The sequence below is a fragment of the Acomys russatus genome, chromosome 10 (assembly GCF_903995435.1).
Source record: "Acomys russatus chromosome 10, mAcoRus1.1, whole genome shotgun sequence".
NCBI lineage: Eukaryota > Metazoa > Chordata > Mammalia > Rodentia > Muridae > Acomys > Acomys russatus.
In genome coordinates, this window is record NC_067146.1 from 26516525 (window position 1) to 26525817 (window position 9293).

At 36.5% G+C, this 9293-nt stretch overlaps 1 non-coding gene across 1 annotated transcript; it reads left to right on the plus strand.

Moving 5' to 3' along the window:
* Positions 1 to 4177: 4177 nt before the first annotated feature.
* Positions 4178 to 4282, plus strand: LOC127194962 (U6 spliceosomal RNA). The gene has a single exon (XR_007831339.1). It is a non-coding gene; the product is annotated as a U6 spliceosomal RNA (small nuclear RNA).
* Positions 4283 to 9293: the final 5011 nt, after the last annotated feature.

The window sequence follows — 9293 nt, forward strand, 5'->3', positions numbered from 1 at the left end:
GCAAAAATTTCCAAAGTAGATCTTCCAATTTATATTGGAAGTACTGTCTGGAAAATCTGTTTGGTCCACTTTCTTACCAACATTGTTTGTAGATTGTGAGTTTTAGCCCTTCTGTAGATAGAACCTCATAATTAATGATGCTGACAGTTTTTCAGATACTATGCATCATTTGTGTATATCAGTTTAAATTACTGTGGTTTAGGAAGATATATTTTGGAAAATTAAAAAAATTACTATCTTCTTGACCACATCAGACTCTTGGGACTACAGACATGTGACATCAATCCTACATAAATGAATTTTCTTTTTTATATTGAGTGTTGGGTTTTCTGTGTAGTATATATACACACTAACCTGGAACTTGTATTTATCCTGCCTCAAGCCTCCAGGTGCTGAGATTACAGGATTTCACTATTGCATATGTCTATCATGTTTTCATAACTCTTCTTCAAATATATCTTAGATGTGACAAATAGCCCCTCCTTTATTTTCAGTGGTGGGGCTTGAACATAGAGCCTTGCACATGTTATGCAAACACAATCTCATTAAACTATGTCCCTCTATAGCCAACTTGCATTTTCTTTTAAAAAAAAATCTTTATTTATGCAGTCAGGTAGTTCATTTGCTAGCAGTAGGGTCTGCCAAACCACGCAGGATGACCTTAACCTTCCTATATAGCCTTAAACTTGCAATCCTTGTATTTCAGCGTCTTTTATATCTACCATAGATATACCTTCTTTTTAATTTTTCATAATTTGTAGTTTTGTTTCCACATGGATATTTTGACTTTTCTTTTGTTGACTCATTCTCTTACAAATTTATGTGTTGGTGAATATGCCCATTGGGATTTCTCAGGTTCTGAATCTCTCCATGTTTGCTTTACATGGTGTCTAGTTCTTCTGGTGTAGAGATGGCAAACTAAAAGATTTTTGTTATCTTTGTCTTTTTTTTTTAGTGGATCCTTGGGTGACATTCTTTTATACTTGTAAAAGAATGTCAGTATTATCACTTTTCCTCAGAAGGACGAATACTATGCAGCTCTCCCTTCATTCTTCACCTGCGTTCACCATAATTCTGCCAGGTTCTGTGCTTTAGTTTATATTTGCCATGATTTTCCTATGTCAGAAAATTTCTCTTTTTATAGACTTTCCATCATTCACACATTAACTTATTATTAATTTCAATCTGATCACTCAAAATATATGCTTTTCCTTCCTAGTTCACTCCTCACCTCAAGTACTAAAATTTTAGTTAGCATGAGATACATATTTAATATTCATGAGTAAAATTATTAAATAAATGAAAAATTCTCTCCTTCTACTTATAGTCTCTCAAGCAGTAAAAGATAAGCATCTCTAGCATTGTATTTATGTAGGAGTATGTTGAGTATATTGACCTTTGTACAATATACTGAATAAGTGAAGTTGAATTATAAACACCCATGACAATTCAGAGTGTAAGAGTATAACATAGATATGCATTGCATTTGTATTGATAGTATCTATATTATGATACATTCACATGATAACACTTAGCACTAATTTTATTAAGTATCTACCACCACGACAATATTAAATGAACAAATTTGAAATTTCCACCAAACATTTACAATAACTGAATAACTATAGTTACAGAAACAAAGATAGAAGTTTGGCCATGATTAATATATTGTCAGAGAAAATATATTTGGTTTGTGTAACTTATATAAAGTCCTGGTTATAAAATAGTATTAAAATAAAAGTGGGTGAATAATTAGTAATTGGCATTTGCTGTCTAACAAGAGGCCAAAAAGACTCCCACTGTTCCAACAGTTTCTAGGAAATTACAGATTATCGAAGACTAGAATGATGCCAACAGCAGAGGCTTGAGAAACTACTTGGTTCTAAGATCTACTTGGAACATCTAGTATAAAGAGCATCAAAACCCTGGAGTTAAATATAGTGGATAATTCCATTTCTATGAAGTATTTATAACACTCAGATTCACAGGAAAGAGAGTTCATTGCTAGTTTCCAGGAACTTAAAGGTATCACAAGAAAGAGCTATTTTCAATAGATATGAGTGAGTGTCTCTCTGTCTCTCTGTGCATCTCTCTCTGTTTGTGTGTATGTGTTTCTCTTTTCTAGATGAAAAAAAAATCTATATTGCTTTGTTCTACCTTTTGCATGGTATATTTGCACCTATGAAATCATAAACTCAGCTAAACTGTACATATCAGAACAATAAGAACAGTAGCCAACAGGTTAATGAAACAGGATTTCCTTTAATGACAGGTGGAGTACCCCATGGAGAAGACATGAATCTGTGAATTACACTGTAAAGAGGAAATAGAGTAAATGCCTTAGGTGGATGGTGCAGTATGGATGGGATCTGGAAGGATGAGGTACAGAGGACCGAGGGAAAGAGTACTGGGAGAGACAACTGGGAGGAGGTGGGGCACCTCTGGTTTAAGCTAGAAACCTAGAATTATGGAAACTCCCAGGAATCTCTGAGTGTAACTAAGACTCCTCGCAATGAACGATAGGGAGCCTGACATAGCCCTCACCTGTAACCAGAGAGGACTTGCAATGGAGTGGTTGGGACACCTACCTAGCCACAAAGCTGTCAACTTACAATTTGTCCTGCTTACAAGAGGTTCAGGAGTAAAGATGTAGCCGAAATTGACGTAATGTCCAACCAATGACTGATCCGGCTTGAGTCCAATGCCATGAGAAGGAGTCCACCCCTCGAACTGTCAATGATACTCTACAGACATGAGGCTAGCATAACCATCATCAGAAAGGCTTTATCCAGCAACTGTTGGGAGCAGATGCAGAGACCCACAGGCTAACATTAGGTGGAACTTCGGGAATCCTGTGGGAGAGCATGAGAAAGGATTGTAGGAGCCAAAGGTGTCAACAACCCCACAAGGAAAACCTCCAGAATCAACTAGGCCAGGCACATAGGGGCCCACAGTCACTGAACAGCCAACCAGAGAGCATGCATGGGATTGACCTCGGCTCTCTACAGATACGTAAGAGTTATGCAGCTTTTTCTTCATGTGAGACTCCTAACAGAGGGAGCAGCGGCCATCTCTGATTCTGTTGTCTGCCTTTGGGACCCGTTTTCTCTACTGGGCTCCCTCTTCTAGTCTCGGTAGAAGAAGATGCACCTAGTCTTACTGCAATTTATATGCTAAGGCTGGCTGATATTCATGAAAGGCCTCCCATTTTCTGAAGAGAAAGGGAAGAGGAGTGGATGGGAGGGATAGAGGGGAAGATTGGGAGGGGAAAAGGAAGGAGAAACTGCATGCAGTCAGGATGTAAAGTAAGTAAATAAATTAATTTTTTAAAAGACAGGTCAGGTCTATGTGATGTATGTTATTGAAGGTAAATAAAGAGTTTGCAATGACTGTTTTTCTTCAACTGATGTAGAATACGTCTTTGGTTAATGAAATATACAAATGGGCAGAAGGGAAGTCCTAGGAGCCTGGCTTATGGTTATAATTAAGCGAGCAGAGATTTGTGTCTTTATCCTCTCGCCAAGACCGAACAGGTTATTTTCTTCAGATCTCCTCCGCTGGAATCTTATTTTCTGTTATAATAAATTGCACAAAGACTGGAGCGAAAGTTCTGCCTGCAAAGTACTTCCTGCATGAGAACAGGGATCTGAATTTGAACCCTTGAATGCAAGTAAGAGAAGCCCAGTGCTCAGAAAGTAGACGCAGAGAAGCCTGGGCTCTCCAGCCTATTGGGAGACTTCTTGGTAATTTCTAGGCCAATGAAAGACCATGCCTCAAAAAACAAGGTGGTTATTGCCTGAGAAACAGCACCGTAGTTGTCCTCTTGCTTTCACATGCATGTGCACATATACGGAGACCATACCTGTGCACACACATATCCACAAATACACACACATAAGAAATAGAACATTAATGTAAATCTGTACCTCTTCCTTATTCCATTAATTCACCCTAAATTCCTAATTTCTACCAAAACCCCGAAGTGGAATATTTATGATTAGTTTCTATGGTTACTCTAAAGTTTTACAGAGTATATCATGACTTGCTTATCATATAAAAAATATCAAAAAAACCCTCAAGTTACATAATTAAGGAAATTTAATAACAGTTAAGACATACAAATTATATTTATATTTAGTAGCCTGACTGAACATAAATTTTACAAACACAGTAACTATGCTTGCTTTGCAGGGAATATATTAAAATTGGAACAATACAAAGAAGATTGACATGGCCTCTGTGAAAAGATGATACACAAATTTGTGAAGAATTCCATGTTTTTTAAGTACAAAATTATCCCCAACCTCGATTTGATATGCTTAAATAAACTTTAATAACTCATACATATGTGCAGAAGAGTGCCATATAAAATATACTTTATAATTTTCATAGAAGGATATTTAGCTTGTTTCTAGCTTTTTCCCATTTTGAGTGTTGGTACAGTGTGTGTTTGTAGCTTACATTCAGGCAAAAGATCCCACAGCAATGCACTTCTTCAACATTTTTCACTCATAACTATATTTAATCAAGATCTGTTTAGATGCTCCCAGGTGTATAGATGTATAAAATTGATATATATGCCAATATTTTCTGTTAGTAAATGACAAAGAAATTAATTTATAGCACTTCCATTTTAGAGTAAATCTAATTATTCATCTGTCAAAGATAAAAGAAAATTTAAACACTTACAAAGTAGACACACTTATTTCATTTATATAAATTTTCATTGGTGAAAATTTGGTATTGCTAGATCTAAAGAATCTTCAATGTTTTTTGAAGTTTGTCAATATTTTTATTATAATTGATGATGACAAGTGGACTTTGCATTAAATACATAAGACAAAATGTAAAGAGTACATTTACGGCCGTTTTTAAAATTTTTTTTTATTAATTTATTCTTGTTACATCTCAATGGTTAACCCATTTATGGCTGTTGTGAAAGTTTAGAAACCTATCCTAGTCCCAGGCCAAGATTCATTTGGCATTTTTTTTCAAAATAAAACTTAAGTGAAAGAACAATTTTTTAAAAGCAAACATTTTAACCTGATATACCCTGAAGACACATTAACTTTATATATCTATGTTAAAGAATAGTGAGAGAAAAATATTAAAAGTCATTATTTTCCATGACTCTAAAGATGGCTCAGAGGTTAAAGTACCTGCTGCTCATTTGGAAGACCCAGATTTGGTTATTTGTACCCACATGACAGCTCAGAAAATATGTATAACTACAGTTTTCATGGGCTCCTTCATGGGCAGCAGACAGGCACATGCATACATGCAGACTAACAACATGGGCAGCAGCCAGGCACATGAATACACACAGACTAACAACTGGGCAGCAGTCAGGCATGTGCATACATACAGACTAACAACATGGGCAGCAGTCAGGCACGTGCATACATGCAGACTAACAACATGGGCTGCAGTTACACATATGAATACATGCAGACTAACAGAAAATCAAAGTAAATAAGTCTGCTTTTAAAAATTATTTTTTATCAACAAATCGTTGTGTTTCTACAAAGGCAGAAAATGTTAAGTGCAAATGCCATACAATTAGAAACAAGACTACAGTGGCATGCCTGGATGCCAGGGAACATTGAAACCATTGCATGCTTGATTTTCAGTACGGGTTTTTTTTTTTTTTTTTTGTTACTGCACATTCAGAAAAGTCTTAGTGTTGCCAAATTCTCTGCAGCACACACATTTGTTCTCACACATGGCTATATGATCATCCACAATTATGAAGCTGGGTTTTGAGAATGCACTAAAGGGAGAAAATGCTTGATAATTGCATAGGAAATATTAAGCCTCTACATACATTTTCCAATGTTTACATCATTTCCCATCCATATATCTGAGAAATGTTATTTTTCATCCTTACAGTACTTCATATTGTAAGTCTTTTAAGAATATTAAATCAATTTTCTTTGTTGATAGTTATTTTGACACCTTTTACAAACTTAATTAGCATTAATATTTACTCTACTGTAATTCGTAGACATAAATTACATATTCTTGCATACTCATATGTGTGTGTGTGTGTGTACTTTCATACACTCATGTGTTTGTATATGCGTGTGCTGTCACATGCTCATGTGTGTATGTGTGTAATCTCACACACTCTTGTGTGTGTGTGTATGTGTGTTCAGTTTTGCATTATGGAAGTCAATTGCATGATTAGTGTACTCTCATTTTACCCATTACACTCTACATTTTTATTTCTGTTGGGCTTACTTATTTTTTTTCATGTTTACACACACAAAAGACACCCTTTCTTTTTCTTGGATATATTGTTTTAGAACTGTATAATGCTTGTGAGAAAATATATCTTTTCAGAAGAAAAGTACCAGACACTGCTGCTGGATCAGACCAACAGGATTCATCATCCAGCATGCTGATATGCTGACATCCTGCATTCCTCAAGTTGCATCCACAAATGCTTCGGTTGCTGTTCCTCATCAGAACAGAACATCTTCCAGGACAGCTTCAAAGAAAGCCTCTGATTCCAATTGCTCCAGCATTTCAGACTGTCCCACACAGGACTTTAATTAAGCCTCAATTTCTCAACATTTAGAGACTGGACCACAAATGCTATCTCTAAATTGTTTAACCATTTTCCCAGTTGTACTTGGGCCCCTACATAGGTATTATTCATCCCAAATCAGCCTGAAGAAGCCTTAAAAAGAGAATACTGTCCCATTTCCTTTAAAGGGGAATTGGGTAAGGTTTTGGGATATGGATGTTTATTTTCATTGGGAATTGGTTATATTATTATTGGTTTTATTCAGAGAGAGAACATGGTTAAACTCAGGGATTTTTCTCTGAGAATATAGAAATATATAGGAGTGATAGGACAAAAGGTAGATTATTGAATCTATTCTTCAACTTAAGGCCTTAATTGTTACTCACAAGGCTATTTTTAATTCATTGGTATAGAATATTCTATATTGATGTAAAGTAAATTTATTTTAATTCATTGTACCATTCAATTTTATCACAAGAATATACGTCATAGGTTCAATAAATAGATAAGGTAAAATATTCAGATTAGGTCTTCAGAAACCTCAGAAACCTACAGAATATGGAATTTAAAGAATTTGTTATTGTTTTGAGAATTCTTTGAAAAATGAGACAGGGTGAGTCCTGGCAACCCCCAGCCTGCCTCAATAGAAGGTAATGAGAATCGGGAGATGGCTTCAGATGTGGCAAACCAGCCACTGGGCAAAAATGTCCTTGTTTTCTGCCACAGACAGAAATCTGCCTGAAATGAGCAAGCTTGTATGCAGGCAGAGTTGATGCCAAACTCTGCCAAGACAGTTTAAGCAAGTCCTCAATTGTCCCTGCTTCACAAATATACCTGTCAAATATATTGGGCCAGAAAACTGAAGATAATGCTGCAACGTGTTAAAGAGTTTTGAGTGACTGTTCAGGCAGCAAAGTGTCTCTGCCAATTTTTTCATTTTGGAAGCTGCTAACCTGAACTTCCTATTTACCCAGCTAATTAATTTTATGCCTTTGTAAGTCTCTGTTGGGGTTGAGGACAGCAAAACATTATGAGTGTAACACGAATATAATGATGGTGTTGTGGTTCTTGTGTGTGTGTATTGTATACTAGTGTAATAATATAAGTGTATAGGTAAAAGGGATTATTATTATTATTAGACTAAAAATGGGAATTGTGGAAGAATGTCTGGAGTGGATGTAACAATTGTCAATAAAGTGCTGTTTAGCCAATAAGCTGGGCAGGAGACAAGAAGTGGAAGGCGGAACTTCCTGGAGAGGGGGCAGAGCCAAATTTGACAGTTGAGAGGGAGAAGAAAGACAGTTGACAGTTGACCGGGAAGGAGTAGAAAGCGTCTGAAGATCAGATTGGTGAGTGCTTGGGATATATGTATGTTATGAGGTTTAGAAATAGTTTGTTTTAGTTTACTAGTCGATTTGTATCAGTTTAGATTCTGCCTGGCGTAGTGGTAGTGCTGGTACCTTTAAAGACTCTAGGTAAGAGAAATACAGGATATGGGGACATAGAAGGACCCAGAGGATCCTATAAGCCTACAAGAAGACAATCATGATGGGTGGATCGGGGCCCAGGGGGGTCTGCTCAAACCATTGCACTAACCAAGGACAATACAAATAGTAAACATCGAACCTCTACTCTGATCTACCCAATGGACAGGACATTCTCTACAGTTATGTGGAGAGTGGGGACTGACTCTAACATGAACTCTGGTGACCCATATTTGACCACCTCCCCTTGGTGGGGAGGCCTGATGGCAATCAAAGTAAGAATAAACAGGCTACCAAGATGAGACTTAATACCCTATGACCATATAGTGGGGGAGGAGATCCCCCTAGGTCTTAGACCTAGCGGGAGGGAGGGAAGAACTTAAGGATACAAGTGATGGGATAACAATTGAGTTGTAATATGAATAAATTAATTAAAGAAAAAAGAAAAAAACAAATTTGCCGATAAGCCAAGCAAATTCATATAGATTCAAAAAATAAAAATAAATAAAGTACAATCAGTCTCTCTGTGTCAGTTCTTGGCTTCATAGGCTAAAGTGATACAATTTATTGTAACAATTTGGTGTTATTTTTAAAGTTTTATTAAATTTACTCATTAAAAATTTTAATAATCCATCAATTCTAATTTCTACTGTCCATATATTGCTGGGTGTAGAGCATGTTCAGCCTACCAGGAGCCTCACTCTTAATGAAAACTGACTCAATAGCTCTATAGCTGTGGACGGGGCATCATGAGCACCTCCATCACTCCAACGTGCTGGAATGTTGACTGGTTCGTTCTTGGACAAGCAGCAGCAGCTGTTGTGATTTCATGAATGCAGTGGTCCATTCATGTTCAGAAAAAATTGTTCTGCTCTGGTTCGCTTAAAATCTTTTTTCTTCTTCCACAGTTGACTGTATGTTTGCGGGAGGAAGTGTGATATAGGTGTCCCATTGCGACTGAGTACACTACAACTACTTATTCTCTGAATTCTGAAGAGGTGAGTTTCCGTGTAAACCACATTCCAACATGCAAAGAAGCTCTCTGTTGAGGTCTGAAAGCTATACTAAACTAAGGGCAGAGAGATGCAAATTGAGTGAGAAACCTGTTACTGTGGCCACTGATTAAAATATTGTTGTAGGTTTACGCCTGTTCTCTGTAATTTCTACAACCATGAATTCTTAGCCATATTTGTAGTACTAGATATGTTTTTTTTTGATCTTGTGGCACATGCCTTAAATCCAATAAAATACCATTTCTTTATCCTCATAACATTTGTGAC